General features: G+C 43.9%; 1 protein-coding gene across 1 annotated transcript in view; it reads right to left on the minus strand.

Annotated features, from left to right (window-relative positions):
- The window catches only part of LOC139411160 (growth hormone receptor a), a 71,717-nt gene extending 51,426 nt beyond the window's left edge, over nt 1–20,291 (minus strand). The window contains exon 1 of the mRNA XM_071157065.1: nt 19,938–20,291. The gene's annotated coding sequence lies outside the window, so the exon portion shown is untranslated. The remainder of the gene's footprint in view (nt 1–19,937) is intronic.
- Between the last annotated feature and the right edge of the window lie 5,843 nt (nt 20,292–26,134).

Consider the following 26,134-nt stretch of genomic DNA (forward strand, 5'->3'; position numbering starts at 1 on the left):
AAGTTGGCATTTCCTGCTGTTGAGGAAAATTCTCAGCCACAAAAGAGTGATCATATTTAGAGCCTTCTGAACAGAACCACTATTGTTTTCATTACGTTTCACTGTTCCGACCAGCATAATAAAGTTCTGAACCGCGTAGAACCAAAACAAGTACCAGTACCAGTTTACATCGTTGACTTTCTGTTCCTTTTTTTGACCTGTGAAATCGACATCGTTTTTACATTTAGATCATTAAATTACTCAACCAGTCAGTGGGGATAGAGCAGCTTGCTATGGACCGGGTAAGCTTGTTTACAAGTGTACTATAGGGCGCAAGCTGCGACAGAAATGTTGCGGGTGGAGAGAGAGAGAAAGAGAGGGGTGGACATGGAGGAGGGTTGGCTTGAAGTGCTGGGCATCATGATATGGCGCGCATTATAATGCATTTAGGATATTAGGAGTAGGCCTATCATTACTTCACTGAATTACACAGCTAATTATAACTAGCAGCTAAGATACCTACTGAGGAGCTGTTAATATGGAGGAACTTTGAACATGAGTTGCCTCAACGCCCTGGACAAGAGCAAGCTAACAAGCTTGTGTGTGGGGCATCGGTACCAGAATTCAAAACAAGTCTAACCTTTTGGTAGATAATAAATACATCTGGCCCCTCTTTGGACACTGTGTTAACAAACCTCCAAACGAGCTTCAACGCCATACATCTGTGGCCTCCAACTGCTTTAAAATGCTAGTAAAACAAAATGTATGCTCTTCAACCGATCGTGCCCGGTTCTGACTTAGAATATGTGGACAACTACAAATACCTAGGTTTCTGGCTAGACTGTAAACTCTCCTTTCAGACTCACTTTAAGCATCTCCAATCCAAAGTTAAATCGAAAATTAGCTTCCTATTTTGCAACAGAGCCTCCTTCACTAATGCTGCCAAACATACCCTTGTAAAACTGACTACCCTACCGATCCATAACTTCGGCAATGTCATTTACAAAATAGCCTCCAACACTCTACTCAGCAAATGGGATGCAGTCTATCACAGTGCCATCCGTTTTGTCACCAAAGCCCCATATACTACCCACCACTGCGACCTGTATGCTCTCGTTGGCTGGTCCTCGCTACATATTCGTCGCCAAACCCACTGGCTCGAGGTCATCTATAAGTCTTTGCTAGGTAAAGCTCCGCCTTATCTCAGCTCACTGGTCACCATTGCAACACCCACCTGTAGCACGCGCTCCAGCAGGTATATTTCATTGGTCATCCCCAAAGCAAACACCTCCTTTGGCCGCCTTTCCTTCCAGTTCTCTGCTTCCAATGACTGAAACGAATTGCAAAAATCACTGAAGTTGGAGACTTATAGCTCCCTCACTAACTTTAAGCGTCAGCTGTCAGAGCAGCTTACAGATCGCTGCAGCTGTACACAGCACATCTGTAAATAGCCCATCCAACCAACCACCTACCTCATCCACATATTTGTTTTTCTGCTCTTTTGCACACCAGTATTTCTACTTGCTCATCCTCGTCTGCACATATATCACTCCAGTGTCAATTGCTAAATTGCTTCGCCACTATTGGTCTATTCATTGCCTTACCTCCTTACTTTATTTGCACACACAGTATACAGATTTTTCTATTGTGTTATTGACTGTACTATTGTTTATCCCATGTGTAACACAGTGTTGTTTTTGTCACACTGCTTTGCTTTATCTTGACCAGGTCGCAGTTGTAAATGTGAACTTGTTCTCAACTGGCCTACCTGTTAAACATGATAACTATAGCATCCTTAACTAGCCTAGGAAACATGCTGGCAGGCACTTTCTATTCTGGTTAGAGACAGTTTGCGCTGTTCTGTGAAGGGATTTGTATACAGCGTTGTATGAGATCTTCAGTTTCTTGGCAATTTCTCGCATTTCTCAGAACAAGAATAGACTGACGAGTTTCAGGTCTTTGTTTCTGGACATTTTGAGCCTATAATGGAACCCACAAATGCAGATGCTCCAGATACTCAACTAGTCTAAAGAAGGCCAGTTTTATTTCTTCTTTAATCATGACAACAGTTTTCAGCTGTGCTAACAATTGCAAAAGGGTTTTCTAATGATCAATTAACCTTTTCAAATTAAAAACTTGGATTAGCTAACACAACGTGCCATTGGAACACAGGAGTGATGGTTGCTGATAATGAGCCTCTGTACGCCTATGTAGATATTCCAATAAAAACAAATTAATCGTTTCCAGCTACAATAGTAAATTACAACATTAACAATGTCTACACTGCATTTCTGATCAATTTAATGTTATTTTAATGGACAAAAAAAGTGACCCCAAACTTTAGTGTGTATATATATAGAAATATAATATAATACATATAAAAAGTGTACTGTTAGATAGAGGCGTGTGACCAGAAAGCTAGCTACAGTTTGTTTTCTTCCTGTATTGAACACAGATCATCCCGTCTTCAATTTTATCAGTTATTTACGTAAAAAAAAATACCTAAAGTTGTATTACAAAAGTAGTTTGAAATGTTTTGCAAAGTTTACAGGTAATTTTTGAGATATTTTGTAGTCATGTTGCGCAAGTTGGAACTGGTGTTTTTCTGGATCAAACGCGCCAAATAAATGGACATTTTGGATATATATCGACGAAATTAATCAAACAAAAGGACCATTTGTGATGTTTATGGGACATATTGGAGTGCCAACAAAAGAAGCTCGTCAAAGGCATGAATTATATTTGTATTTCTGTGTTTTGTGTCACGCCTGCAGGGTTGAAATATGGTTTCTCTCTTTGTTTACGGAGGTGCTATCCTCAGATAATAGCAGCGTTTGCTTTCGCCGAAAAGCCTTTTTGAAATCTGACATGTTGGCTGGATTCACAACAAGTGTAGCTTTAATTTGCTATCTTGCATGTGTGATTTAATGAAAGTTTGATTTTTATAGTAATTTATTTGAATTTGGCGCTCTGCATTTTCCCTGGCTTTTGGCCGCACATGTACTACTCCAAGTGGAAGTTGCAGCAAAGATGCACAGGACTCCGTGACCCTGACCCTATTGCACATTTTGTAGGCCTAAGCATGGACCAAAGCGCAGCATGGAAAGTGTTCATGATACTTTTATTTAAAAATAATAATAACAACAAAAGTGAAAACGAAAGCGCACAGTTCTGTCAGGTACGGACACTAAACAGAAAACAAGATCCCACAACACCCAAAAGGAAAATGACAACTTATATGTGATCCCCAATCAGAGACAACGATCGACAGCTGCCTCTGATTGGGAACCACACGCGGCCAAAAACAAAGAAATTGTTAGGGTGAGTGAATGAGGACCCAAAAGCGAACTAACTTAAACAGAGCTTCTTTAATAACCAAACATAGGTAGGCTCAGATAGACCGGCAGATTCCGACAGGACAGGACAAGGTTACAGCAAACATGACGATAGTCTGGCTCAGGCATGAAACACAACAAACAAGAATCCGACAAGGACAGGAACAGAAACAGAGAGAGATATAGGGACCTAATCAGAGGGAAAAAGGGAACAGGTGGGAAACGGGGTGAATGGGTAGTTAGAGGAGACAAGGAACAGCTGGGGGAAAGCGGGGGAGAAAAGGTAACCTAACAACGACCAGCAGAGGGAGACAGGGTGAAGGGAAAGGACAGAGACGAGACACAACATGACAGTACATGACAGTACCCCCCCACTCACCGAGCGCCTCCTGGCGCACTCGAGGAGGAAACCTGGCGGCAACGGAGGAAATCCTCGATCAGCGCACGGTCCAGCACGTCCCGAGAGGGAACCCAACTCCTCTCCTCAGGACCGTACCCCTCCCAATCTACGAGGTACTGGTGACCACGGCCCCGAGGACGCATGTCCAAAATTCTACGGACCCTGTAGATGGGTGCGCCCTCGACAAGGATGGGGGGGGGGGGGGGGAAGACGAGCGGGGGCGCGAAGGACGGGCTTGATGCAGGAGACATGGAAGACCGGGTGGACGCGACGAAGGTATCGCGGAAGAAGAAGTCGAACTGCGACAGGATTAATGACCCGAGAAATACGGAACGGACCAATGAACCGCGGGGTCAACTTGCGAGAAGCCGTCTTAAGGGGAAGGTTCTGAGTGGAGAGCCAAACTCTCTGACCGCGACAATATCTAGGACTCTTAGTTCTACGCTTATTAGCAGCCCTCACAGTCTGCGTCCTATAACGGCAAAGTGCAGACCTGACCCTCTTCCAGGTGCGCTCGCAACGTTGGACAAAAGCCTGAGCGGAGGGGACGCTGGACTCGGCGAACTGAGATGAGAACAGCGGAGGCTGGTACCCGAGGCTACTCTGAAAAGGAGATAGCCCGGTCGCAGACGAAGGAAGCGAGTTGTGGGCGTATTCTGCCCAGGGGAGCTGTTCTGACCAAGACGCAGGGTTACGAAAAGAAAGACTGCGTAAGATGCGACCAATAGTCTGATTGGCCCGTTCTGCTTGACCGTTAGACTGGGGGTGAAAGCCGGAAGAGAGACTGACGGAAGCCCCAATCAAACGGCAAAACTCCCTCCAAAATTGAGACGTGAATTGCGGACCTCTGTCCGAAACGACGTCTGACGGAAGGCCATGAATTCTGAAAACATTCTCGATGATGATTTGTGCCGTCTCTTTAGCAGAAGGAAGCTTAGCAAGGGGAATGAAATGAGCCGCCTTAGAGAACCTATCGACAACCGTAAGAATAACAGTCTTCCCCGCTGACGAAGGCAGTCCGGTGACAAAATCTAAGGCGATGTGAGACCACGGTCGAGAGGGAATAGGAAGCGGCCTGAGACGGCCGGCAGGAGGAGAGTTACCGGACTTAGTCTGCGCGCAGACCGAACAAGCAGCCACGAAACGACGCGTGTCATGCTCCCGGGTGGGCCACCAAAAACGCTGGCGAATGGAAGCAAGCGTACCCCGAACGCCAGGGTGGCCGGCTAACTTGGCAGAGTGAGCCCACTGAAGAACGGCCAGACGAGTAGGAACGGGAACGAAAAGAAGGTTCCTAGGACAAGCGCGCGGCGACGGAGTGTGAGTGAGCGCTTGTTTTACCTGCCTCTCAATTCCCCAGACAGTCAACCCGACAACACGCCCCTCAGGGAGAATCCCCTCGGGGTCAGTGGAGGCTACTGAAGAACTGAAGAGACAAGACAAAGCATCAGGCTTGGTGTTCTTAGAGCCCGGACGATAAGAAATCACGAACTCGAAACGAGCGAAAAACAGCGCCCAACGCGCCTGACGCGCATTAAGTCGTTTGGCAGAACGGATGTACTCAAGGTTCCTATGGTCAGTCCAAACGACAAAAGGAACGGTCGCCCCCTCCAACCACTGTCGCCATTCGCCTAGGGCTAACCGGATGGCGAGCAGTTCGCGGTTACCCACATCATAGTTACGTTCCGACGGCGACAGGCGATGAGAAAAATACGCGCATGGGTGGACCTTGTCGTCAGAGAGGGAGCGCTGAGAAAGGATGGCTCCCACGCCCACCTCTGACGCGTCAACCTCGACAACGAACTGTCTAGAGACGTCAGGTGTAACAAGGATAGGAGCGGATGTAAAACGATTCTTGAGGAGATCAAAAGCTCCCTGGGCGGAAACGGACCACTTAAAGCACGTCTTGACAGAAGTAAGGGCTGTGAGAGGAGCTGCCACCTGACCGAAATTACGGATGAAACGACGATAGAAGTTCGCGAAGCCGAGAAAGCGCTGCAGCTCGACGCGTGACTTAGGGACGGGCCAATCAATGACAGCTTGGACCTTAGCGGGATCCATCTTAATGCCTTCAGCGGAAATAACAGAACCGAGAAATGTGACGGAGGAGGCATGAAAAGTGCACTTCTCAGCCTTCACAAAAAGACAATTCTCTAAAAGGCGCTGGAGGACACGTCGAACGTGCTGAACATGAATCTGGAGTGACGGTGAAAAAATCAGGATATCGTCAAGGTAAACGAAAACAAAGATGTTCAGCATGTCTCTCAGGACATCATTGACTAATGCCTGAAAGACAGCTGGAGCGTTAGCGAGGCCGAAAGGAAGAACCCGGTATTCAAAGTGCCCTAACGGAGTGTTAAACGCCGTCTTCCACTCGTCCCCCTCCCTGATGCGCACGAGATGGTAAGCGTTACGAAGGTCCAACTTAGTGAAAAACCTGGCTCCTTGCAGGATCTCGAAGGCTGAAGACATAAGAGGAAGCGGATAACGATTCTTCACTGTTATGTCATTCAGCCCTCGATAATCTATGCAGGGGCGCAGAGACCCGTCCTTCTTCTTGACAAAAAAAAACCCCGCTCCGGCGGGAGAGGAGGAGGGGACTATGGTACCGGCGTCAAGAGCTACAGACAAATAATCTTCGAGAGCCTTACGTTCGGGAGCCGACAGAGAGTATAGTCTACCCCGGGGGGGGGTGGTTCCCGGAAGGAGATCAATACTACAATCATACGACCGGTGTGGAGGAAGAGAGGTGGCCCTGGACCGACTGAACACCGTGCGCAGATCGTGATATTCCTCCGGCACCCCTGTCAAATCACCAGGCTCCTCCTGTGAAGAAGAGACAGAGGAAACAGGAGGGATAGCAGACATTAAACATTTCACATGACAAGAGACGTTCCAGGAGAGGATAGAATTACTAGACCAATTAATGGAAGGATTATGACAAACTAGCCAGGGATGGCCCAAAACAACAGGTGTAAAAGGTGAACGAAAAATTAAAAAAGAAATGGTTTCACTATGATTACCAGAAACAGTGAGGGTTAAAGGTAGCGTCTCACGCTGAATCCTGGGGAGAGGACTACCATCCAGGGCGAACAAGGCCGTGGGCTCCTTTAACTGTCTGAGAGGAATGTCATGTTCCCGAGCCCAGGTCTCGTCCATAAAACAGCCCTCCGCCCCAGAGTCTATTAAGGCACTGCAGGAAGCTGACGAACCGGTCCAGCGTAGATGGACCGACAAGGTAGTGCAGGATCTTGAAGGAGAGACAGGAGTAGTAGCGCTCACCAGTAGCCCTCCGCTTACTGACGAGCTCTGGCCTTTTACTGGACATGAAGTGACAAAATGACCAGCGGAACCGCAATAGAGACAGAGGCGGTTGGTGATTCTCCGTTCCCTCTCTTTAGTCGAGATGCGGATACCTCCCAGCTGCATGGGCTCAGCACCCGAGCCGGCAGAGGAAGATGGTAGTGATGCGGAGAGGGAGGCGACGGAGAGCGCAAGCTCCTTTCCACGAGCTCGGTGACGAAGATCAACCCGTCGCTCAATGCGAATAGCGAGTTCAATCAAGGAATCCACGCTGGAAGGAACCTCCCGGGAGAGAATCTCATCCTTTACCTCTGCGCGGAAACCCTCCAGAAGACGAGCGAGCAAGGCCGGCTCGTTCCAGCCACTGGAGACAGCAAGAGTGCGAAACTCAATAGAGTAGTCTGTTATGGATCGATTGCCTTGACATAGGGAAGACAGGGCCCTGGAAGCCTCCTCCCCAAAAACAGATCGATCAAAAACCCGTATCATCTCCTCCTTAAAGTCTTGATACTGGTTAGTACACTCAGCCCTTGCCTCCCAGATTGCCGTGCCCCACTCACGAGCCCGTCCAATAAGGAGAGATATGACGTAGGCGACACGAGCAGTGCTCCTGGAGTAAGTGTTGGGCTGGAGAGAAAACACAATATCACACTGGGTGAGGAACGAGCGGCATTCAGTGGGCTCCCCAGAGTAACACGGCGGGTTATTGATTCTGGGCTCCGGAGATTCGAAAGCCCTGGAAGTGGCCGGTGGATCGAGGCGGAGATGGTGAACCTGTTCTGTGAGGTTGGAGACTTGGGTGGCCAGGGTCTCAACGGCATGTCGAGCAGCAGACACTTCCTGCTCGTGTCTGCCTAGCATCGCTCCCTGGATCCCGACGGCTGAGTGGAGAGGATCCGAAGTCGCTGGGTCCATTCTTGGTCGGATTCTTCTGTTAGGGTGAGTGAATGAGGACCCAAAAGCGAACTAACTTAAACAGAGCTTCTTTAATAACCAAACATAGGTAGGCTCAGATAGACCGGCAGATTCCGACAGGACAGGACAAGGTTACAGCAAACATGACGATAGTCTGGCTCAGGCATGAAACACAACAAACAAGAATCCGACAAGGACAGGAACAGAAACAGAGAGAGATATAGGGACCTAATCAGAGGGAAAAAGGGAACAGGTGGGAAACGGGGTGAATGGGTAGTTAGAGGAGACAAGGAACAGCTGGGGGAAAGCGGGGGAGAAAAGGTAACCTAACAACGACCAGCAGAGGGAGACAGGGTGAAGGGAAAGGACAGAGACGAGACACAACATGACAGTACATGACAGAAATAGAAAACAGACTTTCCCACCCGAGTCACACCCTGACCTAACCAAACAGAGAATTAAAAGGATCTCTAAGGTCAGGGCGTGACAGGCAGCTTCCACCACCTACAAGCAACGTTAAATAAGGGGGGGGGGGGAGTGGTTAGTGATGTTATTAAATACACAATGTAATTATTGACTTCGCGCGAAATAATCACACTTTAGCTGCATTGTTATAATTATTCGACTCTGCGAGGAGCAGCAATGGATCGTTTTTCTTTTTCATGAAGCTCCCGACGAACAGTTACTGTGCTGACGTTGCTTCCTGAGGCAGTTTGGAACTCAGTAGTGGGTGTCGCAACCGAGTAGAGACGTTTTTTACACACTACGTGCTTCAGCACTCGGCGGTCTCGGTCTGTGAGCTTGTGTGGCCTACCACTTTGCGGCTGAACCGTTGTTGCTCCTAGAAGTTTCCACTTCACAATAACAGCACTTACAGTTGACAGGGGCCGCTCTAGCAGGGCAGAGATTTGACGGAGCCACGTTGAAAGTCACTGAGCTCTTCAGTACGGGCCATTCTACTGCCAATGTTTGCTATGGAGATTGCATGGCGGTGTGCTGTCAGCAACGGGTGTGGCTAAAATAGCCAAAACCACTCATTTGAAGGGGTGTCCACATACACTACATGGCCAAAAGTATCTCCTTCCTCGCATTCGCCTTTAGGCTGACACTAGCAGAGGTAGTCTTTGCATTCATGTAAGTAATATGTTTTTGAAATTCATATTTGGCCTTAGTCAACCATTTAGACTGGCGCATCTTTCTTATCATTAGCTAGTTCCAGGCCAAATATTCCTTACCGAGCAGTCTATCGGTATAGCATGTTTCACTAAGGATGCTGGCTGTATGAGTTGAGGATGAGGGCTGCAGTAGAAAGATGAGGACGTTCAATGGCCATTGACTTCAAATTACTTATTGGTAGGAGGTGAGGGATTGGCACAATTGCAGTTCTTTACAGAAACCCTAACATCAAGCTAACTTTCACTTTGTTTAACGTAGCTTGCCTACCATGGACTTAAAAGTCTACAGTGAATCTGAGACAGTAGATGAAGTGTAGGTATCTACTTCAGAGAACAGACCTCATTGTGTTAAAAATGTGTTCTCTCAATGAAAAGAGTCCTGATGGTGAGCTATTTGTTTACAGTACAGATATGTAATCAATGTATTCGTTCATACAATCCCAGCTAGCACAAATTATATGGCCCAAGGTGTCTGGCAGGCCAAACCTAATCCTGCTTGCACAGTTTGGTACTCGGATCCAGACGGAGGTCTGATGGTACAGTAAAGGTGGGGCCTCCCCATCCCCCAAACAATGCGGGGGGCACCACTGAGACATTTAAATGCCAAACACGCATTTACAGATTACTGCAACTAGCCTGTACCCCTGCACACTGACTCGGTACCGGTGCCCCCTGTATAGAGCCTCGTTATTGTTATTCTTATTGTGTTACTTTTAATTATTACTTTTTATTTTTTGTGTACTTGGTAAATATTTTCTTCTTCTTGAACTGCACTGTTGGTTAAGGGCTTGTAAGTAAGCATGTCACGGTAAAGTCTACACTTGTTGTATTCGGCACATGTGACAAATAAAGTTTGATTTGAAAAAACTTGTTCATTGAAGTGTTTAAACTTCCTCTTTCTGATGAGACAGGGTTTGGATCTAGGTATTCGCACATCCCTGAAACATTCAATATGACAATGGTCACTTATATCTGAGGAAAACACCCCTCTTACATATTTTTCTGGGGTTTTGAAAATATAAGGTTGATCAAGGTTGATTTTGTAGGGTATTCGGCTTCCACGGCTCATGACATGCAAACACCGGCCAGTCAGACAATGACAAAAGGAAGGCGGAGATGCATCCAACAAGCCCAAACACCTTCCAGCCACCAGTGTAGAAAAAAGGTAAACATTCCACTCTGCATTTTCCCCAGTTTCTTACGTAGACTGGTGACCTGCTTGATCAAGGGAGCCACTTCAATCGTATAATCCTCTGGAAGCAAACAATTGTCACATTGGAACTCCAAATGATCCAGCTTTCCCCAAAACAAAGCATAGTAGATACAGCTCCTACAGCGCTGGATCCATTCCTTCACTTTTCCAGACAAAATGGGCTCCACTTCAAAACTAGTTAGCTAACTGATTGGCTAGCCAATAATGTCATGACACGCAGAATCAACTCATCCTCCTGTTGAACCTCAGTCTTCTTGGATGTGCGCACAATCTTCCTAAAATAAACTGTCTACTTGGTCGCTAATCAGAACACTGACCTAGTAATAGTCCCATATATAAGTCCTTTAACCTCTCTGAGCACGGAACCCGGTAGCGGGCTGAAATTCCACAACATATGGTGATCGCTACATAAATAATCATATTAAACATTCATGAAAATACAAGTGTCTCACATGTATCGAAAGCCTAGACTCTTGCTAATCCAACTGCGTTGTCAGATTTAAAAAAGGATTTACTGCGAATGAATACGATGCGATTATCTGAGGATAGAGCCCCATAAAAAACAACTATTTCAACCAGCACAGGCGTAACATAATCACAAACTGCATTAAAATAAATTGTTTACCTTCGACGATCTTCGTCTGTTTGCAATCCCAATGCTCATTGTTACACAATGAATGATCTTTTGTTTGATAAAATCCGTTTTTATAACCTAACACGAAACATTTTGTGAACCGCTTGTGTTGTGAATTCGAGTCTCATTCCATTTTCGATGACACATTCCAGGTAAATACCAACACAAAACATGACTTTTCCAGTCATGTTTGGTTTCATTGCAATCAACTGGTTTGTTTGTAACACAACCAAACCTGATGGGCCATTTCGCGGGACGTATTGACTGAAAGAAACCGATTTGAAGACATCACTGTGCACCAATGATATGACCACTGTTTCGATGATTGACTGTATTTTAACCCAATGACCACTGATCGTCTTGAAATCTAGCTGGGTAGATAGCCAATGAGCTGAGGTAAACGGCAATATGCAATGGTTATGTGTTGGAAGACCAACCCATATAGTAAACTCCGGAGTAAAGAGAGTAATTCGCTATTGAAGTTTTATACCGGAAGGAGCTACGCATATTACGCACAGCATTGTTTTGGTAAATGTGCAGATTCAGCTGTTTATATATCAGTCAGTATGGCGACTAAGTCAGGGAAAGCTAAATCTAAGTCTAGATATACAGATGTACACACAATTTTAGAAGAAATTGATCGGAAAAGTGAGGCAGAGATTGTTGTAGGACGATTCATTTAGCGATTCCCAAGTGGAGGAATATTTTTTTGAACGGAGAGGACATCGTTTTGGACTTGTAAGTTCTTCTCATGCTATAGCCCTTGTTTGAAATTAATAATATAAAATATTATTTGTGATTTTTTAAAATTTTAGAAGCAATATACACTGCTCAAAAAAATAAAGGGAACACTAAAATAACACATCCTAGATCTGAATGAATGAAATATTCTTATTAAATACTTTTTTCTTTACATAGTTGAATGTGCTGACAACAAAATCACAACAATTATCAATGGAAATCATATTTATCAACCCACGGAGGTCTGGATTTGGAGTCCCACTCAAAATTAAAGTGGAAAACCACACTACAGGCTGATCCAACTTTGATGTAATGTCCTTAAAACAAGTCAAAATGAGGCTCAGTAGTGTGTGGCCTCCACGTGCCTGTATGACCTCCCTACAACGCCTGGGCATGCTCCTGATGAGGTGGCGGAAGGTCTCCTGAGGGATCTCCTCCCAGACCTGGACTAAAGCATCCGCCAACTCCTGGACAGTCTGTGGTGCAATGTGGCGTTGGTGGATGGAGCGAGACATGATGTCCCAGATGTGCTCAATTGGATTCAGGTCTGGGGAACAGGCGTGCCAGTCCATAGCATCAATCAATGCCTTCCTCTTGCAGGAACTGCTGACACACTCCAGCCACATGAGGTCTAGCATTGTCTTGCATTAGGAGGAACCCAGGGCCAACCGCACCAGCATATGGTCTCACAAGGGGTCTGAGGATCTCATCTCGGTACCTAATGGCAGTCAGGCTACCTCTGGCGAGCACATGGAGGGCTGTGCGGCCCCCCAAAGAAATGCCACATCACACACCATGACTGACCCACCGCCAAACCGGTCATGCTGGAGGATGTTGCAGGCAGTAGAACATTCTCCACGGCGTCTCCAGACTCTGTCACGTCTGTCACGTGTGCTCAGTGTGAACCTGCTTTCATCTGTGAAGAGCACAGGGCGCCAGTGGCGAATTTTCCGATCTTGGTGTTCTCTGGCAAATGCCAAACGCCCTGCACGGTGTTGGGCTGTAAGCTGGTGTGTGCTGAGTAGGTACACGTTCTTCTTGTTTCTGTATTGGGTGACGGGTGACCATCGCTCATTATGTGGAGTGTCATGATTTGTGGATTCTTGTTCTTGACATCTCTTAGGACTGGCTCCAGGTGAGCCCAGACTGCTATCTCATCATGTCTAAGGGAGTCAGATATGGTGGCATATGACTGGCTTCCCTCTGATGTTTATGCAACACTTGCATGGATTGTAGCCTGCTGTCTACTCCCCCCAAAGTGGAACACCTGGATTTCTGTGGCCAATTAGCAACTGAGTCAGCAGTGTCCTGACGATACAGGCATTTACTTGATAGAGGCATCTGCAATTTGACCCTCAATTAAGGAACAGAAAAAAAATGTTATTTATATTTTCAGTACAAAATTGACATAAAACACCCTTATCCTACAAAAACGTGTGTTTCTACTTACTAAACACCTCCCTCTGCAACTGGATCCTGGACTTCCTGTCGGGCCCCAGGTAGTAAGGGTGGGTAACAACACATCCGCCACACTGATCCTCAACACGGGGGCCCCTCAGGGGTGTTTGCTCAGTTCCCTCATGTACTCCCTTTTCACTCATGACTGCATTGCCAGGCACGACTCCAACACCATCATTAACTTTGCCGATGACAACAGTGGAAGGCCTGATCACCGACCATGATGAGACAGCTTATAGGGAGGAGGTCAGAGACCTGGCAGTGTGGTGTCAGGATAACAACCTCTACCTCAATGTGACAAAGACAAAGGAGATGATTGTGGACTACAGGTAAAGGAGGACCGAGCACACTCCCATTCTCATCAACGGGGATGTAGTGGAGCAGGTTGAGAGCTTCAAGTTCCTTGGTGTACACGTCACCAACAAACTATCATGGTCCAAACAGACCAAGACAATCGTGAAGAGGGCACGACAAAGCCTATTCCCCCTCAGGAGACTGAAAAGATTTGGCATGGTCGTCAGATCCTCATAAAGTTCTACAGCTGCACCATCGAGAGCATCCTGACTGGTTGCATCACTGCCTGGTATGGCAACTGCTCGCAAGGAACTACAGAGGGTAGTGTGTATGGCCTGGGGCCAAGCTTCCTGCTATCCAGGACCTATATACCAGGCGGTGTCAGAGGAAGGCCCTAAAAATTGTCAAAGACTCCAGCCACCCTAGTCATAGACGGTTCTCTCTGCTACCGTATGGCAAGCGGTACCGGAGCACCAGGTCTAAGTCTAAAAGGCTTCTTAACAGCTTCTACCCACAAGCCATAAGACTCCTGAGCAGCTAATCAAATGGCTACCCAGACTATTTGCATTGCACCCCCCCCCCCCCCCCCCCCCCCATTTTACGCTGCTGCTACTCCCTGTTTATTATCTATACATAGTCACTAAATCTACATTTTACCTCAATTATCTCGACTAACCGGTGCCCCCACACATTGACTCTGTACAGGTACCCCCTGTATATAGCCTCGCTACTGTTATTTTACTGCTGCTCTTTAATTATTTGTTACTTTTATTTTTTATTTATCACTTAACACTTATTTTTCGTAAAACTGCATTGTTGGTAAAGAGCTTGTAAGTAAGCATTTCACTGTAAGTTCTACACCTGTGTATTCAGAGCATGTGACAATTAAAATTTGATTTGATCATATTGACATCATTCAGTACAACAGTTTAGTCATATGGTGAATTTCTGGTGACTCCGAATGATCATTTTGGTTACACCATATGACTTTCCTCACCTAAACATGTTTTAGAGGCAACTGCTTATGCACCCACGTGAACACTTGACTTTGGCATCACGTATGTATCTTGAGTATCTAAATTAAATAAGCTTTTCAGATAATTCATCATTTTTATTGGTTTGTAGTGGTTGCACCGAATTATCAGATTTTTGGGGTAAAACTTGACAGGGAGTGAAAATGTAAACGTATCAAACATTTACGAGAGACTTGCTTACCTTTATTCTTAGCCAAAGGGTTTCTCACAGGCATCTTAATGATGTCACATCCTGTCACGTGAGTACCATAATGTGATTTGATCCAAAATTGTGACTTTGCCGGTCGCACTGAACGATAGTTATGATGGCTATTTAAAGTAGTTAAAACCGTTCTGCCTAACCTGTCTTACCATACATACTTACCATACAGACATAGTGCAATAGACGCTTAAAAAAATCATGCCAGAATAATCGTTTGACAGTTTTGTTATGATTTGAGATGTTTTATTAACATTTATATAGGTTGCATTTGTCTTAGGACAGTTGTATGACTTTAGAGCACAGAAAGTGACAGTTTTGTTCACATTTAACCATTAACTATTTTAGGACTAAATTAAAGATTAGGGGCATAGTTACATAACATAAAATGTGTATAAATTGGTTGTTGATTTTGGAATACATTTCATTCAGACCACAAAATATGCACGTCACGTCATTGACCCAAATGTCTGCAATCCAGAATTCGATCCTTTGTTTTTTTTTTAACGTTCATACTCGCATCTAAAACACATCACTATGACTTCTCACTGCTCTTAGCATTGTATTACTGAAAGAACATTAGATGTCGCTTTTACATTAATATTGTAGGCTGGTTAGGCCTAACTCATTTGTATTGGAGCAAGACAGGGCCCAGCAAGACAGCAGTATGTAATACAATGCAATAAAATCCGAGTGCTATACATTTAATGTAACACCCACATAAAATATTTAACCTTTTATTTACCTAGGTTGACAGTAATTGGCCAGCCAAATGAGTATTACACTCTCTGTAATAATAATAATAATATAAATACATACTTTTTTTGCCACACTTTCTCCTCTCCTGACTGCATGTGCTGCCATAGATATAGAATGAATAGAACAGGCATCCCTATTCAAGTCAATGATGGCATAATGGGTGTACTGGTGGCCATTGTTGTGTACCCATAGGCGCAAAGCAGGAAGTAAAAGCAGGAAGTGTACCCATCAATATGTGCTGTGATTTGTTGATTCGACACAACTGACATTACAAAAAAATACTTTCCAATACATGAGTCACATCAGTTAACATCATTTGATTGAACATTCTACATTACCATGGAAATGATTGCAACGCAGCCATTAAGGCAGCCATTAAGAGTGTACTTGTGGGTTTACCAGTCGAATTGCCAGGGTTAGTGGTTCCAAGCCCATTTCATTCTATGTCTATGTGTGCTGCTGCTGCACCTTGCTTGTTTCAGCAAGAAGGCAACAAAGTTTCATCATGTTGTTAAGAGTCAATGTCACTGCAGAAAAGGACTAAACCGCACGAATGGCCGGTTTCAGTCAGGTGTTTGTCCCCCCCCCCCCCTCCCCCATAAAATGGTTACCATGGTTATTTTACACTAATTGTGCCAGCCATACATAAAATTTGATTTTCTGCTTTTTTCTCACCTTTCTTTAAACATCTGTAAAAGGCGTTGTTTGGGTAGAGATCTAACCAATCCACATTTCAAGTATTTATAAATGTAGTGACATAAATTAAAAGCCCTTGTCAACCCCCTCTATACCCAGAGGACCACTCAGACTGACAGACAGGGGGACTCGTGTTAATGTAACATAAAACAGAGAACCCTCCTCTCAATCTTTACTGCTGTTCCCACAAACACTGGGATTGACAGGCCCATCATTGCAGCCTGAGATTGGAGTGTGTGTATGTGTTTGTGTGTTCATTTAAGGGTTTTTAGAGAGCTGGACTTGTAGAAGGTAGATTTAATGGTCTATGTGGGTGGACGTACACTACAAATAGAGCTGATGGAACTGGTCTCTTTTAAAAAGCCGTCTGTCCTCATTTATAAAACTCTGTTTTTAGCCACATGCAGTACATTACGTATGGCAGATAGCCTGCACGCCCATCCATTACAGAGACAGACAGTGGAAGTGGCCTCTGAAGTCCAATGCTATTCACTATACTAATTTCTAAAAAGGTCCCTATTGCTGTCCTCTGCACTGAGCACTCAGACGTAGTTACAAAATGGGGAAACAAAGTTTGAGGTCTGTAAAGCCTATGCTATAATTCTATTCAGCTCATTTCTGCTCAACCCGTACCCGATTCTGAATGGTGAATGACCATGCACTAGACCGGGGGTAGTCAAGAACTATTTGAGAAGGTACGGTCCCAGAAACTCCCTAGGTGGCAAAGGCCTGAATAGATACTGTCATTTATCGGCGTGGTAACCAACCCCCATCTTGCAACCCATGCGATCCCACACTGTTCAAACAGTAACCAACCCCCATCTCGCAACCCATGCGATCCCAAACTGTTCAAACAGTAACCAACCCCCATCTTGCAACCCATGCGATCCCAAACTGTTCAAACAGTAACCAACCCCCATCTCGCAACCCATGCGATCCCAAACTGTTCAAACAGTAACCAACCCCCATCTTGCAACCCATGCGATCCCAAACTGTTCAAACAGTAACCAACCCCCATCTTGCAACCCATGCGATCCCAAACTGTTCAAACAGTAACCAACCCCCATCTCGCAACCCATGCGATCCCACACTGTTCAAACAGTAACCAACCCCCATCTCGCAACCCATGCGATCCCAAACTGTTCAAACAGTAACCAACCCCCATCTTGCAACCCATGCGATCCCACACTGTTCAAACAGTAACCAACCCCCATCTTGCAACCCATGCGATCCCAAACTGTTCAAACAGTAACCAACCCCCATCTTGCAACCCATGCGATCCCAAACTGTTCAAACAGTAACCAACCCCCATCTCGCAACCCATGCGATCCCAAACTGTTCAAACAGTAACCAACCCCCATCTCGCAACCCATGCGATCCCAAACTGTTCAAACAGTTCACACCCTTCTTGATGGCGGAGAGAAATATTTTCAGTTTTAAAGCTCCTTTCCTACAATTCTACACATTTTGCCATGCATTGTGTGTTCATATGATACCAGGGGTCGAAGCCCAACTCAGCCCCCCCCCCAAAAAAAAAAAACTGTGGCCCGTATTGACCCCGTTCTGGGTCCTGTTGAGTATGGGGGCACTAGACCTCCACTCCATAGATTAACAACAGAGAGATAATGGAAGCCCTCTCTTATCAGCTCTCCAAACAACAATTTTTTAAAACAGATGCATTTTTTTTCACTCCAATATTGTGTTATTTTTTTCCTGATAAAGAGAGGCTAATTAAAAATAAATATGGTTAACAATTTACAGTATCACTCAGCCAGTGGTCTCACTTTTCTTGGTCATGCAACAATGTACACACGTACGCACACCACACACAATTCCTTCACCTTATCATGACCACCTGGAAATTATGTGAGATGTGGTATTGGTTTCCATTGCAAGAGTCTCCCCAATGGATATTACCCCCATGGCTGAGGCAGGGGTGTGTATGTGTAGTGGCATCTGCGTGTAGGCTAGGAATAGGGCTGGGCGATATATATCGCATTTGAAGATTTATGGATCCACATACTGGTATGGATTTTTACATGATGATCTATGACAATATTTTGATATAGTGCTAAGTAAATGAAAAGTGGTACAAATTGGACTACTTCACAGTCAGTTTTGTCCTAGTTTGGTTGAGCAATCAGAATGGAGAAAGACCATTAAAACCATTTTGATTTTTTTTGCTGCTCATGCACTAGTACTCCTAAAAACAGTTTCTAACTTTTATCATTCTGAAACATGAAATACCATGAAATACCGCTATACCGTCCAAAATGTGAAAACATATTGAGATATGATATTTTGGCCATATCGCGCAGCCTTTGCTAGGCCTAACATGCTGCCCAGACCGCCGTTTTTATGAGCAGATACACATGTGGGGGGTTGAAAGATGAACGAGCTCCACACTCCAGTTGGTGGCGGTAATGCATCTTAAAGTTGGTTGCCAACCTCCATATAAAATCAGAAGAAGAAGAATTGAGGAGAGATTAATCATAGACAACTAACTCAAAACGAACTATGACTCATAAATGGGTAAAAATTCTAAAAAGATCCAGCAAAGAAAATTACCGTATGCATTTCAGGTAAATTAGCAACCCAATGTTTATCTCCCAGGACAAATTAGCTAGTAACAGCAAGATTGCTAAATGTCCATGAATGTTTCCAATGTGTTTCAAACTCTCCCCAAATGAATATAGTTGGTTCATCAGGTACATCTGCCCAACAAGACGGGAATCAAAATGATTTAGACATGATGTTACACCAACATTACATTCTCAACTATTGAGGAATAGATAAAATAGACCATGGATCACATTCCTACGGTAGATGCACCCACAACATTGCACCTCAAGTTTGATCAATAAAGAACATAGAATATTGTATACTTTCATAACTGCCAATGCATAGCTTGTAGCCTATTTAATGTAAACCCCTAATAAAAACATGTGTTAAATGCACGAAGTATCCTATTGCATGCATTGTCTTTTTTTATTGTGATTTGATATTATTTTTAATAGTATTATTTTTTATTCCTGGACATTCATCATATTTCCCATGCAAAAACCTAGCATTTGAGTGACCAAATGGTTTTACAACAACAACAAAATATGACATGGTTTGTTTACGCCCTGCTTGCAATAGGTCACTCCATGCATTTGGAATTGTAATGCAATAGGTCAGTGCCATTCTTCACATTTGGATTTTGTGTCGATGCCATTTTAGACTAGGCTATCATCTACAAACTGTCAACAGGGGTCGGTCTCGGAGCCCTGTGGAATCATTAGGGAATGGAGAATCTTTAACTATTGAAGCAAGAATGGTACAGCATAATGATGGATTAAAGCGTGTTTAAATAGTGAATTCCAGAGGCGTGACCTTCTTGTTAAAACTACTGAACTTCTTATGGAAACCGAAACACTCTAACCACCTTCATCTGCATCTTCCATGCAAATAAATACCAAACGCTAACATCGCAGAAACGTGCACCACACACATGTGCCTCATAATCGCTTAGGGCAGATCAGTCAAAATAATGAAAATAACTCGTTTCCTTTATATTTTCCGCAAAAAAGAAAAACAGCTTTAATCAATAATATGGAACAATAAAATTGAATTGTACACCCTTACAATACATGTAGCAACACGATGGTTGATGTTGAACGGCGATTCATCAAAACTTTTTGCTAGTCCCAGTCTGCGAGATTCATCCCGCGAAAAGCATTGAGAAAACATCTCAAATGAAATTCATTTTTATAATAGGCAGACAATTGCTAGCATAATTGTATTATATACACACACTCACCTAATACTATGTTGTCAGCTGGAAAAACGCGTTGAGTGGTGTCGACTTCTTACGATTTGTTCATCTGACAGAACCAGGACAGACACAACTGGTACGCCTTTTAACTCCACGATGTAGCCTAACCCCCTCAACGGACAATGTAGCCTTAATAAAGAAACCAATCTAATGTTAACATTACCATACTTCAAGCTATGAGTGATCACTACTAACAGCTATTATTTTTTGATTGATTCCTCTATACGACCAAATTGACACTATCGCTATATTATTTCGTCTGGGATGAAGACAAGTACGACAGGGATTCATAGAGGTACAGTGAGTGCTCCTTTTACAGCTCCGGGCTCTCTCAACAGTAAAGCGTGAGAATAGGCGCCCCCGTCCGGAAAATGTTCACGAAATTTCTCCGCGAAATCAAGAGGATGAAATACATTTGAAATCGTCAGAATTTCTAGAGATAAACTAACCCTAACCGTTTAACCTAACTCCTAAACTTAACCCTAACCTTTATCCTAGCTAATGTTAGCCACCTAGCTAGAATTACTAAACATAAAGAAAGTTTTGCAAATTCGTATCAAATTGTACGTTTTGCAAATTCGTAAATATACTACGAATTGCAATTTTTAACATATCATACGAAATGGGTGATGGACACCTACAAATTAATACATACCATACGAAACGGAACATATCAATCTAGATGGAGTGTCTCGGATTTATGTATAGAATAATACGAAATGCTCGGAGTATAGCTGCAGGCCTTACACAAATTCAGATTTAATTCACAAAATGCCTTATGAAACAACACAGATTTGATTCTGTGTGAAATTATACCTTAAGTCTGTAGCTTGACAGCACTAGTACCTATTTCTATCATCCTTCAATAACTGTTTGAATAAATCAGGATGTTCACTGGCATCAAATACAATGTTTTTGGATCAGTAGAAAGAAAATAGATGGATATATTCCCGTGGGGGAAATCATGGGACATCACAACATTACAAACTACTGGAGTCTATGGAGTCAGACTACTAGAAGAGATGAACAACGCCTTTTATATTCAAACTACAGAAGGACTTGAAAGAGAAATATACCACAAAATATACCAAATACATTTACATATTCAATTTATTTAACAAAACAAACTATGACAAATAACATAATTACAGCAACACAATGGACACATCACTACACGTCACAGGAACTGAATGGCTAATGAGAGTGGATTATGGTTGTACACTCTTAGGGAAAAAGGTGCTAAGTAGAACATATAGTCAGTCTACTTCTGCTTGTCCATATAGGGGAACCACATTTGGTGCTAGGTAGAAACCTTTGCAGATGGTTCTACCTACAATATACAACAATAAGATCAGTCAATCACTGTGTTTGTGTGTCTGTGTGTTTGTGTGTGTGTCAAATCAAATTGTATTGGTCACATACACGTGTTTAGCAGATGTTATTGCAGGTGTAGCAAAATTCTTGTGTTTCTAGCTCCGACAGTGCATATCTAACAAGTGATATCTAACAATTTCACAGCATGTACCCAATACACACAAATCTAAGTAAAGGACTGTAATTAAGAATATATAAATATATGGATGAGCAATGTCAGAGTAGTATAGACTAAGATACAGTAGAATAGTATAGAATACAGTATATAGATATGAGATGAGTAATGCAAGATATGTAAACATTATCAAAGTGACTAATGTTCCATTTATTAAAGTGGCCAGTGATTTCAAGTCTATGTATATAGGCAGCAGCCTCTATGTGCTAGTGATGGCTATTTAACAGTCTGATGGCCTTGAGATAGAAGCTGTTTTTCAGTCTCTCTGTCCCAGATTTGATGGACCTGTACTGACCTCGCCTTCTGGATGATAGAGGGGTGAACAGGCAGTGGCTCGGGTGGTTGTTGTCCTTGACAATCTTTTTGGCCTTCCTGTGACATCGGGTGCTGTAGGTGTCCTGGAGGGCAGGTAGCTTGCCCCCGGTGATGCGTTGGGCAGACCACACCACCCTCGGGAGAGCCCTGTGGTTGCGGGCGGTGCAGTTGCCGTACCAAGCAGTGATACAGCCCGATAGGATGCTCTCAATTGTGCATCTGTAAAAGTTTGTGAGTGTTTTAGGTGCAAAGACACATTTCTTCAGTCCCCTGAGGTTGAAGAGGCACTGTTGCGCCTTCTTCACCACACTGTCTGTGTGGGTGGAACATTTAAGTTTGTCAGTAATATGTACGCTGAGGAACTTGAAGCTTTCCATCTTCTCCACTGCGATCCTGTCGATGTGGATAGGGGGGTGCTCCCTCTGCTGTTTCCTGAAGTCCATGATCATCACCTTTGCTTTGTTGGCGTTGAGTGAGAGGTTATTTTCCTGGCACCACCCTCCCAGAGCCTTCACCTCCTCCATTTAGGCTGTCTCTTCATTGCTGGTAATCAAGTTTACTACTGTTGTGTCGTCTGCAAACTTGATGATTGAGTTGGAGGCGTGCTTGGCCATGCAGTCATAGGTGAACAGGGAGTACAGGAGGGGGCTGAGAACGCACCCTTGTGGGGCCCCAGTGTTGAGGATCAGTGAAGTGGAGGTGTTGTTTCCTACCTTCACCACCTGGGGGTGGCCCATCAGAAAGTCCAGGACCCAGTTACAAAGGGCGGGGTTCAGACCCAGGGCCTCGAGCTTAATGATGAGCTTGGAGGGTACTATGGTTTTGAATGCTGAGCTATAGTCAATGAACAGCATTCTTACATAGGAATTCCTCTTATTAAACCTTTAAAAGACCATCGTTGTTCGCTTTATCCTTGGATCCCATAGAAGTTTGCTGACGCCACAACAGTGGTAGGCCTGGTCACCGACAACGACGAGACAGCCTATAGGGAGGAGGTCAGAGACCTGGCCGGGTGGTGCCAGAATAACAACCTATCCCTCAACGTAACCAAGACTAAGGAGATGATTGTGGACTACAGGAAAAGGAGCACCGAGCATGTCCCCATTCTCATCGACGGGGCTGTAGTGGAGCAGGTTGAGAGCTTCAAATTCCTTGGTCATCAACAAACTAGATTGGTCCAAACACACCAAGACAGTCGTGAAGAGGGCACGACAAAGCCTATTCCCCCTCAGGAAACTAAAATGATTCGGCATGGGTCCTGAGATCCTCAAAAGGTTCTACAGCTGCAACATCGAGAGCATCCTGACCGGTTGCATCACTGCTTGGTATGGCAATTTCTCGGCCTCCGACCGCAAGGCACTTCAGAGGATAGTGCGTATGGCCCAGTACATTACTGGGGCAAAGCTGCCTGCCATCCACGACCTCTACACCAGGCGGTGTCAGAGGAAGGCCCTGAAAATTGTCAAAGACCCCAGCCACCCAGTCATAGACTGTTCTCTCTAGTACCTCATGGCAAGCGGTACCGGAGTGCCAAGTCTAGGACATAAAGGCTTCTCAACAGTTTTGACCCCCAAGCCATAAGACTCCTGAACAGGTAACCAAAAGGTTACCCAGACTATTTGCATTGTGTGTGTGTCCCAATCTCTCTTTTACGCTGCTGCTACTCTCTGTTTATCTTATATGCATGGTCAGTTTAACTATACATTCATGTACATACTACCTAAATTGGCCCGACCAACCAGTGCTCCTGGACATTGGCTAACCGGGCTATCTGCAATGTGTCCGACCACCCGCCAACCCCTCTTTTTACGCTTCTGCTACTCTCTGTTCATCATACATGCATAGTCACTTTAACGATACCTACACGTACATACTACCTCAATAAGCCTGACTAACAGGTGTCTGTATAAAGCCTTGCTACTCTTTTTTCAAATGTCTTTTTACTGTTGTTTTATTTCTTTACTTACCTACACACACACACACACACACACACACATATACATTTTTCCCCCGCACCATTGGTTAGAGCCTGTAAGTAAGCATTTCACTGTAAGGTCTACTACACCTGTTGTATTTGGCGCACGTGACAAATAAACTTAGATTTGATTTGATAATGTTGTGCTCTATGGGGAAAACCAAAGGCTGTGCAATGTGTGTCCCTACCCTGTGAACAATACAAAGTTGGTTTAAGGTCACTAGGTCACATGGTCAAGGAGCTATTGAAAGTCAGAAGTTGAATTAAATAAATTAAGGTAAAAGAAAAAACAAGAATGTAGCTTGGAATGTAGCCTCATGCTTTGATGTTATCCGTCAGAAGAATAGGCTGACAGTAAAAAATCATGGATCATCTAGAAATTGCAGATGGTGAGACAGTCTATGATGAATATCTGTGTGACCAAATTTCTGAGTAAGCACTGCCAAATGCAGTGAAACTGATTTTGTTTCCGGTGTGGTTGAAAGAGAAAATGTTGTCTGATATGTGAGATTGCAGTATTTAATAAAAGTTGACAAAACGGTTGTGTGGGATCACTTGGAGGTCCTACTGGATGGCTGTTTGTGGTCCCTGAATTTCAGCTGTCAATGAATGTGACCTCTGACCCCAACAGCCATCAAGTAGGGGCGGGGCTGCACTGCCTCAAGTCTGCAAGCCCTGCCTCTGCTCGTGAGAGGGAAAAACTCAGCACTTCTTTGCACACATACCACATTGAAGAGGGGATGTTTTGTAACAGTGCCCATTGGCATAGGCCTACCGGCAAGGCACATATTTGTAAACATTTAGCCTGTTCTGAGAACGTATACTTTTGGGTTGGAGGGAGGTTCTGAGAACATTTTACCCCTGAACATCTTCCTGGGAGGTTTTATTTTTGTTCTGAGAACAGAAATAATAGGTTATTTTGAGGTTTTTTGAACTTTCACTGAATGTTTCAATCAGACTTAATAATACCGCTAGCTTAGGTTAAATGTTTCATACTCGAAGCACAGATAGTGACACATGGAAATTAATTTGCTGAAAAAATAATCATGCAAACACATTTCTTTATTAATGTAGCAAGGCATCAATCAGTGAGATTTGAACCTATGATCTTCTGTTTCCTATCCATGGAATTAGTCCACTGCACCACCAGGATAGAGTTAGCATGTCATGTTTTTTAACTAATGCAAAGCTGTTCATTTTAGTCATTTTAAATGGACCCCATTTCAAATGAGTGCTTGTATGGACCCCATACAAGCACTCATTAAGATCAGATGCGGCCAATTAGTGGGTGTGGCCAACACTCCTGAACACACTTAACAACATTTTTATAACATTCTTAGAATGTTTTTTAACATTACTAATGTTTTCTTGTGTTTTCTTATGGAAAGTTTTCATAATGTTCTGAGAACATGACTTTAAATAGAACCACGAACAAACCTGCAGAAAACATTATTCTGAAGTACTGAAATTCCCAAAGAAGAATGTTGCTTCTTAACGTTCGCTGAACATTCTGAGAACATGATTTTAAATAGAACCATGAGGAAAGACTGTAGGAAACATTATGCTGAAGTATTGAAATTCCCAGAGAAGAACTTTGTTTCTTAACATTCTCGGGAACAATTTGAGAACATTACTTTAAATAGAACAATGAGGAAACCTGGTCGAAATGTTATGCTGAAGTATTTCAATTCCCACAGGAGAACGTTGTTTCTTAACGTTCTCTGAACTATTTGAGAACATTCCCAATGTCAAACCAGTTGGATAACATTCCTAAAACATTACCAACATTTTTATTAAATGTAACAATGTTAAACTTTCAGGAAACGTTCTGTTAAAGTAATGAAATACCAAGAAAATAACGTTATTTTGTCAAGTTCCTTAAATGTGCTGAGAATGTTAAAAAGCCAAGCAACTTTGCTGCACCTTTCCCTCCCAGAACGTTGTGGGAATGTTTTATGCAAAATAACCATAGGACAACCACATTCTAAGAAACATATGGTTCTCGGGAACACTATGTGCTAGCTGGGATAGTTACACTGTGAAAACTACAAACCATACTGCAGCCCTTTTTGGAACACTATCTTTCTTTCTCTCTCTTCCAAATACCCACATAAAATGCAAATCTCATATATCAATGCATACATAGACATTTTCTCTATTAATTTGACAATCTCGGCATTTGCTTGCTGGTGTGGAATTTGCCATGCTGCATTTTGCATGCATGCCTCGGCCTGCATAACTATGGCTGGTAGAAAATGCCTGTAATATCCAAAGTGCTCAGCAGCCGAGGGCAGCAGCCCGTTTTTTCTGGCCATGTGCCATTTCTATGTTTGCCTCCAGATT

The sequence above is a fragment of the Oncorhynchus clarkii genome, chromosome 6 (genome assembly GCF_045791955.1).
Source record: "Oncorhynchus clarkii lewisi isolate Uvic-CL-2024 chromosome 6, UVic_Ocla_1.0, whole genome shotgun sequence".
Lineage (NCBI taxonomy): Eukaryota > Metazoa > Chordata > Actinopteri > Salmoniformes > Salmonidae > Oncorhynchus > Oncorhynchus clarkii.